The 10598-nt window shown below is 44.6% G+C and overlaps 1 pseudogene; it reads left to right on the forward strand.

Annotated features, from left to right (window-relative positions):
* The first annotated feature begins 1139 nt into the window (after window positions 1–1139).
* LOC101642290 lies at window positions 1140–1789 on the forward strand (annotated as a pseudogene).
* Window positions 1790–10598: the final 8809 nt, after the last annotated feature.

The following is a 10598-nucleotide window of genomic DNA, read 5'->3' on the forward strand; positions in this document are numbered from 1 at the left end:
AAAGCCCACCCGTGGACAGGTTGCAAGAGAGAAAGGCGCCAGGGGTGAGGTCGTCCCCAGCCCTTCTTTCCCCAACCTACGAGGAGCGGCACGGATAGACGAGCAGGCGAATAGGTGTGGGAGGGCCCGAGAATAGAGATCTAGATATTTACACACATGTATAAATATAAACCTTTGCTGCAAGTAGATCCATGAATATGGAGGGAAGGAGTTGCTGAGCCTGGGGGCTGGAGATCATCATCGCAGGGGACACCAGGCAGTGGCCCAGCACTGGCCACAGAGACAGTGTTCCACACCCTGCCCGCAGGCGCAGAGACGAGGGCCTTGAAAGCTCCCCGGTGGCCATCTGAGGGGCAGCTCGTGGTCTCTCCCGGACTGGAGGGAAGGAGCGTGACGAAATGCGAGGACACGTGGAAACAAACACGGCAACGGACTAACGGGCCGTGTGAACTCACCCAGTCTCTGAGACCGCAACTGGAGAGGGTTCGCGTACCACCACCACGACTACTCTGAAAGGGGCCAATTTACAAGGTCCTAGGTAGAGTAGCAGAAAAATCATGCTCCAAAACTCAACATCATAAGAAAAAAAAGGGTGGGGGGGCTGTAGGCGTACTCAGCAGATGGAAAACTGGTTGAATCTGTCCCCACAACCCCACCACCCCCAACCACCACCACCAAGACTATGGCTCTTAGTTGCAGTACAGGTCTGAAAAGAAACAGGGCAGGGCAGGCATGTGCACGTTAGAATAAACAACCATTGGAGATCAGCAAGGCAGCATGCACCCAAGGGCAAAGTTCAGAAGGGTCAGGAAAGGAGGGATGGAGACAGGAAACACAGGGAGGAAATAGGTAAGCAAGGGGGTATTGTGAATGGAAAGCCAATCTTCAGTTAATTCATAACAAAGAGTTTTCAATAGGGTACCAGGACCAACAAAGCCCCGGAAAACGGCTTCCAAGCATCCGAACAGGGTCTTCTAACAGGGCCTGGGCACGAGTTTCAGAGAGGATGGGGTGCACACCAACATCATCCTTGTGCCCCCACTTATCCTTTGCCTGTGACTCAGCGCGTGCTCTGCCGCAGCCCCTCTCCCTGTGGATGGAATCGCCATCGTGGGACGCTTCGTGTGTCAGCTGCCCCAATGCATTCAGACAGCGACGTGCACTGGGCATTTTCATGAGAAATGTAGCCTGTGTTTTGAGAACAAGATGCCATTTGAACTTAAGGAAGATTGCTTTGGAGGCGGCAAATGTAATTTATAAGCGTGAGGTTGGAAACGTCTTCACAACGCTTAGAAAATCTAAAATTACAGCTACAATTTGGACGTCGGGAAGAATCATTTGCACTGGAACAACAAGTGGAGAAGCAGCTAAATTAGATAGCAGGGGGTTAGCTCACAGTCTGCAGAAACTGGGTTCTGGGGTAATATCTACAGATTTTAAGGTGCTGATGTTTGGGCACTGTGGAACATGCCACTGGAAATCCGTTAGCCAGAATTCACCAAGAACAATAAACCCCATGTCGGTGAGAAGACCAGACGTCATCCTGCAGGGGTTTCTGGAATAAAAGCCCTCCGAGCTACAGGACGGATGTTCTCCAACAGCAAATATCCCAGTCACGGGGCCTGGTGGCAACGCTGTAGCTGGTGCGGAGGAACAGATCGGCCCATTGGGTTTGAAAGCAGCCAAGGAATTTTATACTCCACGGTGTTGGTGGCTAGAATCCCTACATGAGCACCCTCAGAAGCCTGCTGTTGGACTAAAAGCAAAAGGACAACTGGACAGACCGTGACTGAGGACCAATTGATTATTCACCCAGGGCTCCAGGCGATTCACAGATGCTTCCCAACCTTGCTGTGATAGAAAAAGCATGTTCACAAGACACGACATCGGGGCCTTTACAATAGGACATTCCATTTATTTCTGAGCAATTCTCATGTTCTCGTAAGCAGAGCGGTCACACCAGGCACCACTCGAATTATCTTATTGTCATCGTTGTTCTTGGCCCCCCAGTTGGAGTTAAAATATTTTCTTTGTGAAGAGTCTCATTTTTACATGCTGGGCCTGGGCACCAAAGAACCTGTCCGAGTTATCTTTTTCAATTGAATGTGCACAAATAAGAGTCTGGAAAATTCCCTCTTCACATCCATTCTAGACCTTTTATTCTCCCTATTCTATTTCAACATTCTATTCGTGCTTTTAAACTCTGCAAGGTTAGATTTTTGCTAAAGTATGTTAGCTTCTTTTTAAAGTGTATTTTGTATAGATAGGTAGATAAATGTATGTCATGCAATGAATGTACAAATGTGCTTTACACAATTGATGTATATATGGATTGTGATGAGTTGTATGAGCCCCTAATAAAACAATTAAATATATATATATATGTCACATGTATATGCCAAAGACCAAACTCACGGCCATTGAGTCAATGCTGACTCATAGCGACCCTCCCTAGGGGGTTCCCAGACGGTCAATGTTAATGAGAGCAGAAAGCCCAATCTTTCTCCCAAGGAGCTGCTGGTGGTTTCAAACTGCCTCATGTGGATTGCAGCCCCCCAATGCCTATCCACTACCCCACCAGGGCTCCTACCACATGTAGGTAGTATCTCCTTAATGCTTTGTTGTTGTTGTTGTTCTTCTTCTTCTTCTTCTGTGCCATCGAGCCGATTCTAGCCCATATAATGACCCTGTGCACAGCAGAAATAAACCCTTCATGCACCATCCTCACCATTGTGCCTGTGCCCGAGCCCCTTGTGGCAGCCGCCGTGTCAATCCATCTCGTTGAATGCTCTGCTCCTTTTTGCTACCCCTCTACTTGACCAAACACGATGTCCTTCTCCAGGGACTGGTCTCTCCTGACACCGTGCAAGACAAGTCTCGCCATCCTTGCCTCCAAGGAGCACCCTGGCGGTCCTTCTTCCAAGACAGATGTGTCTGTCCTTGTCGCAGTCCAGGGCACTTTTCAGTATTCTTCTCCAGCGCCACCATTCAACTGCGTCAATTCTTTTTAGTCTTTTTTTAAGCTAATGTCCAACGTTGACATGCATAGGAGGCAATTGAAGACACCATGGCTTGTGTTAGGTATATGCACTGTAGTCCTCAAAATAACATCCTTGTTTTTCGATGCACTTACGGGGTCTTGTGCAGCAGACTTACCTAATGCACCTCACTGTTTGATCTCTTGACTGCTGCTGCTGCCATGATCAGTGATTGTGGAGCCAAGCAAGAGAAAACCCTTGGCAATGTCAGTCTCTCCTCCATTTATCATGATGTCACCTATTTATTGGTCCAGTGGTGAGGATTTTGGTCTTCTGTACATCGAGTCTGTTCTAACCCATAGCAACCCTACGTACCACAGAAGGAAACACTGCCCAGCCCTGAGCCATTCTCACAATTATGTTTGCACCCTGGTTGCAGCCACTGGGTCCATCCAATCCATCTCATCAAGATCAGTCTCTTCTGATAACACGTTCAAGTCTCTCCATCCTCCCTTCTAAGGAGCATTCTGGCGGTCCATCTGCCAAGATAGGTCTGTTTGTTCTGTTGGTAGCCCATTGTACTTTCAATATTCTTCGCTAGTACCATTGTTCAAAAGCAATGATTCTTCTTGAGTCTTCCTTATTCAATGTCCCACTTTCACATGCACAGATGGCGATTAAAAATACGTTGACTTGGGTCAGGCACACGTTAGTCCTCAAAGTGACATGTTTGCTCTTCAGCACTTTAAAGAGCTCCTGTGCAGTAGATTTACTCAGTGCACTGCGACATTTTCTCTCTTGACTGCTGCTTGCAGGAGCATTGATGGTGGGTCCAAGCTAGATAACATCTTTGATAACTTCAGTATTTTACTAGCAGATTAAGTGCTCAACCAAGACTCAAGGAGCAAACTAAATAGGACCCACCAGCCCAAGGGAATAAAAAATAAGACCTGTGGTATTTCCGTGCCCTTTTACTTAGAATTTTGACTCTTCTGGCCTGGTGATATAGTTGAGAACCTTCCAGCTGTAGTTAAGGCCTTTCACCGTCTCCTACCAGCAATCCCACAACCACATTTTCACACTACCATCACTACTAAGTGAAAGGTCGGCAGTGCAAACCCAGCAGCCACTCCCTGGGAGAAAAATGAGGCTCAGAAACCCTAAGGTTCTCCTCTACCTTGTCTAGCAGGGTCACTGTGAGTTGGAATGAACTCAATGACAGTTTGGCTTGGATTGAGGTGGGTTTCTGTCCACTAGGCTTACCTTCCCACTATTCTCTGACCATTTTCTGGGCCTTGTCCCCCTTGGAATTTAATGTCTAAAATCTCCCTCTTGCCTGCAAGCCTAAGTCGTATGTCCTCAGGGTCCAGACCAAACGTCTCTTCCTACCCTCCTCCAGCAATTCCCTCTAGAAACAATCTCCCCGGCATCTCAAACTCCCACTCTCTTCCACATACAGGGACCCCCACCTCACTTGCTGAAGACCAGTATCGGTTGCCATGAGTCACCTCTAGGTCATCATAATGCCATGTGTGCCAGAGGAACTATGCTTCAAGTGGGTTTCAGTGGCTGTTGTTGTTCTTGTAATGTTGTTTTAAGTATATCGCCAGCCTTTCTTCTGAGTGATCTCTGAGTAGACAAGACCCTCTAACCTTTCCGTTAACAGTAGAGCTCATTAACCACGGGCTGGTCATCATGTTCCTCAAATCCTCTCTCAATGATCATCAGATCTAGTTCAGTTGTATGTTCTTCACACCCACCCACTGTCCAGATGAAAAGTGTCTTGTTCTCGGTAACACTGTTTGAATGAACAGATGGCCACCCCAAGTCTTCAAAGCTCATGAGCAGCCGTCTGAAGCGCAACTGTTGGACTCTCCCCAGCCAGTGGAAAGAAGAGCGACAAAACCAAAAGACACAGGGAAACAATGAGTCCAACGGACTAGCAGACCCCACACACGTTCGTCTCTACAACTCGGAGACCAGAAGGACCACATGGTGGCCGGCTGCCACTGTCAACTGCTCTGAAAAGGGTCGCATTGAAAGGCGGTGAATAGAGTGGAAAAAAATGTTGGTATCGAGCTAAAAATAATAAAAGAACCTAGGTGTTTTCATTGCGTAGGGACTGATGGACAATGGCTCTATCCGTCAGCTTCATGTCAGAATCGTCAGCCGGCCCTTTCGGATCAAAAGAGTAACATTTACCCAAGGACCAAGATCAGAGGGTTAGGAAATAAGAAGAAATGGATGCAGGCAACACAAAAAGGACGTGAGGTGAGCCCTGGTACATGGAAAGAATTGCAGTGGAGGAGTTAGATCAGAACACGGATGATTGTCAAGTGCCAAACTATGATATGCTATGTCAAGCTTCACCGAATCCACAAAAAAAGTTTAAAATTAATTAATTAATTAATTAAAGGGCCACCCAAGCATCTGATGGAATATTCTTTTACTCCACAATTATTTATTGAGTTCCCACTAACAGGTGAACATTGGAGTGCTAACTACAAGGTTGGTGGTTCAAACCCATTAGTTGCTCCATGAGAGAAAGATGAGGCTGCCTGTTCCTCAGAAACCCTAGCTAGGGTCACTATGAGTTGGAATCAACTCAAAGCCAGTGGGTCTGGGTTTACTATGTTCTGAGCAGGTGCTGAAAAATACAATGAGCAAACAAGGCGCCATCCTTGCCCCCAGAGAACTGAGAGCAATACTTAGGAAGAGCTTCTGATACAGTCCCGACCCTGGGTAGATAACCAGATGACACATAATAACTGAGCTGAGTTGGTGAACGAAACAAAATTATGGAAATAGGGAATATTGGGGGAAATAGGGTCCCAAAGAACATTCACCATAGTCCTTCAGATTGGCTGGAGGAGAGACAAGTAAAGTGAAGGGCTCCTTACCTCTATCATCTCCCTGCCCGGCCGCCTCCCACACCCACACTTCAGCTGACCTGGAACCCAGAGTTTCCAGATAGGCCCCTGCTGCATTCTATAGTCCTACACACCACCCTCCCATTGGCTGTACCATGACGGTGAAGACTAACTCGACCTCCATAGGGTCAAATGGTGACTCCGAGGTCCGTCTAGCTTTCCCAGTCCATGCTGCAGTGTCCTCGCTTCACCCTGCCTGATACATGAAGGTCCATAATGCTCAGACCAGGCAGCTTTTAGGCCCTAAGGTGCTCTGTGCGTTGGTTATGGAAACAGAAGGTTGACATCTTTCCAGCAAAGTTCCAAGTCCCTCGTGTACCCATTGTTAATATTTACAAGACCTAAGGTGGAATTTGGCCTCAAAAAAAAAAAAAAAGCCAAAACAAAATATCTAGAGAAAGTAGGCAGCCGAGGATGTTCTCTAAGGCTCAATAACACCAAGGAACTCCCTTCCTTGTTACCTCTTGACACGCCCCAGGAAACCTGGCCCCCACACATCCTCTCTATTCAGAACACTGGTGAGATTAAAGCAAATATTGGGTACTGAAAATAGCTCACTGTTCTTGGGGGTAATCACCAACATAAGCAGAATTGGACTCTCTTACCTCAAGACAATGGAGAGATTCCAGAAGTCTAACATTTTCACTTCTTAAGTTCTGCCCGGATTGTGGCTATCTCCTATCTTTTCCTAACTCCTATTGAAGACAAGGGGCCAAGGCAGTCAGATAAGTTTATGAGACACAGCAGGCCTCATCCAACCTGCTCATCTTGATCAAACACTAGAGACTTGTGACTGCACTGTGTCCTTTGGAAAGAAGGGGAGGGGAGGAGTCAGGTGGCACCTGAAGGGTTTCGTGTGGGGAAGAGATCCCTGGCAGGTGAAGTTGGCAAAGGCCAATGAGTGGAGGAATCTGTATGGCCTATTCCAGCGGGGAGGTTTTACCCTGCATCTAATGAGGAGTCACAGATGAATTCCAAGTAGAGGTCTGTGAGGTCAGCTTTGCTTTTTAGAATGCCCACCCTGAGTCTCGATTGGAGAAACTGAGGTATGGAGACCAATTAAGAGACTATCACTGTAGACTCAGCAAGCAATATCAAGTGCTGGAACCAGACAGGAGAAAGGCAGGAAGATTGGAAACACACACACACACACAGGAGGCCACGTCTACAAGACGTAATCATTTATTCCTCAGGACAATGTGCTCCAGAGGTTTCTGGCATTGCCATTTTCCAAGCAGAACCCTGGAGGAGGAACAGGTTGGGCAAGGAAGATAAGTTTATTTTCAACACAGGGCCTTGGGTGTGTCTGTGGGACATCACGTACAGATGCTTCATGGGTATGACCACCAGGTGAGCGATCGAGTCTGGAAACATTGCAAAGGATCTGCAGTCGCGTTGTGGTTTTGTGGTCTCCACTTCATGAAAGAAAAAAAAAATCAGAGAGCTTAAGTAGCATTTCAAACGTGTATGGTAGTGGATTCAAGTAGTAGTTCCTGCGAGACAACACGTTGCCTGGAAAAGGGAAGGAGACAGAATTCTTTTCCTAGGAAATGTATGAAGGGATTCTCCACAAGTGCCTCCAGTGGAGAGGGTGAGATCCAGGTCCAAATCAGTCCCTCCCTTCAGTTCATATCATAGCTCATGATATGTCAGTCATGTGTTTACTACTCATTGCTGTTATTGTTGTTGTTAGTTGCCATAGAATAAACACCCAACCCAGGATGGCCCCGTGCCCAATAGCATCAGGGAGCCACAGGGTTTTCACGGGCTCGCTTTTCAGAATAGATTTCCAGGCCTTTTTGCCTAGCCTGTCTCAGTCAGGAAGTCCAGCTGAAGCCTACTCAGCCTCGATTTATTACTTAGACAAGTCATGGGACCTCTGGGTGACTGTTGTTTTTTGTTTTGTTTTGTTTGTTTTGCTTCACTTGCCAAATGAAGTTAAATACTAGGGGATCTCAAACAAAGTGTGTGGAAAGATTTCCATGAAAAGATCATGGAAATTTTTCCATGAACTGTTTGAAGCCCCCTTATAGATAAGTCTAAAATTCAGTTACTTGTCTTTTTCTCTTATTTTTTTTAAATACAAGCCCAGAATCAATTATTTTATAAGTAGTCTGTTTCATATTTCTAAGTATGTTTTCTACTTAATATTGATATCTATGAATTCCCCTACTTCCCTCTGCCATTTTGTCATACTGTGTTGGCTTGAAAGCTATTATGAGGCTGTGAGCTATGCCACTGGTATCTCAAATACCAGCAGGGCCATCATAGTGGATCAGGGGCAAGCAGAACATTCCAAATCAGACAGGTGAGCAAAAATGACTAGGCTATCCACTTCTGAAGGAAGAGCCACAAAAACCTTATGACTATCAGCAGATCATCACATTGTAGAGTACAAGGAGATGTGTGCCTTCCAACCTAAGGGAGCCACCTGGAGAAAAGCGGCCTCCTCAAAGTACAGTCAGCCTTAATGATGTGGATGGAACAAGCTTTCAGGGATGCATTTGCTGATGAGACACTATTCAACATGGGAAGAAACAATGACAAACTTAATAATAATCAAACCATGGCATGTCCAAAGAATGAATTGAGGAAAACTATAAGTTATCAAAAATTAAATGGAACACATAGAGATATCCTAGGCATTGGGTAACTAAAATGGACTTGTATTGTCCATTTTGGATCAGACAATTGTATGGTTTACTGTGCCATAAATGATGAATTGAAGAGGAATGGTGTCACATTCATCATCAAAAAGAACATTTCAAGATCTATTTTGATGTACAATGCTATCTGTAATAGGATAATATCTATACACCTATATAGAAGTCCAGTTAACACAACTATTATTCAAATGTATGCAACAAACACCAAGTGATGAAGAATTCTATCAACTTAGTCTTAAATTGATCAAACATGTAATCAAGATGCATACATAATTACCGATGATTGGAATGTAAAACTTGGAAACAAAGAAGATCGGTATTTGGAAGACATGACCTTGGTGACAGAAACAAAGCTGGAAATTGCATGATAGAATTTTGCAAGATCAATGACGGCTTCATTACAAATACTTTTATTCCACAACATAAATGGCCACTATCCACGTGGACCTCACCAGATGGAATACATTGCAATCAAATTGATCCTATCTATGGGAAGATGCTGTAGAGAAGTTCAGCATCATCAGGCACAGCAAACCCAGGGCTGCCTATCAAACGGACAATCAAGCAGGCCATCAATTTCACATATACACGTTCAGGTTGAAGTTAAAGAAAACTAAAACAAGTCCTTGAGAGTCATATTACTTCCCACCTGAACTTAAAGACCACGTATGTCATGTACAGATTTGGCCCAGCGAACACTGGTGACTGAGGACCGGACAAGGTGTGGGATGACATCAAGAACATCATACATGAGGAGAGTAAAAGATCATTAAAAAGATAAGCAGAAAGCTGAAGTCAATGGAAGAAATGAGGAGGTTAAAGAGCAGAACAGAAAACTTCAAAAGGCAGCTCAACAAAGGAAATGTGCAAAGACCTAGAGTTAGAAAACCAAAAGAAAAGAACATATTCCGCACATCTCAAGTTGAAAAAGCTGAAGGGGAAAAAAGCAAGCCTTAAGTTTTCATATTGAAAGATCCCTGTGGGCAAATATTGAATGATTCAGGAAGCATCAAAAGAAAATGGAAAGAATGCAAAGCCACTTTACCAAAATGAATTGGTTGACTTTCAATCATTTTAAGAGGTAGCATATGATCAAGAACCAATAGTACTGAAGTACTCAATGAAAAACAAGGCTCCAGGAATTGACAATACCAATTGAAATGTTTCAACTAATTGATGCTGTGCTGGAAGTACTCACTAGTCTATGCCAAGAAATCTGGCAGGATGCTACTTGATCCGTATTAGCACCAATTCCAAAGAAAGCTGACCCAAAAGACTGCAGAAAGTATCCAAAAAACTATCATTAATATGACATGCAAGTAAAATATTGCAGAAGATAATCCAAGCTGGTTGCAGCAACACATTGATAGGGAGGGAGTTGCCAGAAATTCAACCTAATTTCAGAAAAAAAGATGTGGAAAGAGGGATATATTGCTTGTATCAGATGGTTCTTGAGTGAAAGCAGAGAATATTAGAAAGATGCTTCCTTACATTTTATTAACTAAACAAAGGTATTTGACTGTGTGAATCATATCAAATTATGGTTTATATTTTGAAGAATATAAACTCCAGAACACTTCACTGTGCTTATATAGAACCTGTATAAGCTAAGAGGCGGCCATTTGAACAGAACAGGAGATGCTGCATGGCTTAAAATTAGGAAAGTTATACATCCTTTCACCATAATTGTTCAATCTCTGTGTTGAGCAAATAATACTAGATGCGAATGATATGGGGGGGGAGGTAGCATCAGAGTTGAATGAAGACTCATTAACAACCTGCAATCTGCAGCAAAAAGGGACTTGAAGCACTTACGGATGAAGAGCAAAGATTACAGCCTTCAGTAGGATTACAATCCAATGTAAAGAAATAAAATCCTCAAAACTGGACCAATAGGCAACATCGTGATAATTAGAGAAAACGTTCAAGTTGCCAAGGATTTCATTTGATTTGGATCCACCATCAGTGCTCATGGAAACAGCAGTCAAGAAAGGCCTCCCGGCCACACTGAGGCAGAGCACTGG

The sequence above is a fragment of the Echinops telfairi genome, unplaced genomic scaffold (assembly GCF_000313985.2).
Source record: "Echinops telfairi isolate 266 unplaced genomic scaffold, ASM31398v2 ScPeMD7_7463;HRSCAF=8501, whole genome shotgun sequence".
Classification (NCBI taxonomy): Eukaryota; Metazoa; Chordata; class Mammalia; order Afrosoricida; family Tenrecidae; genus Echinops; species Echinops telfairi.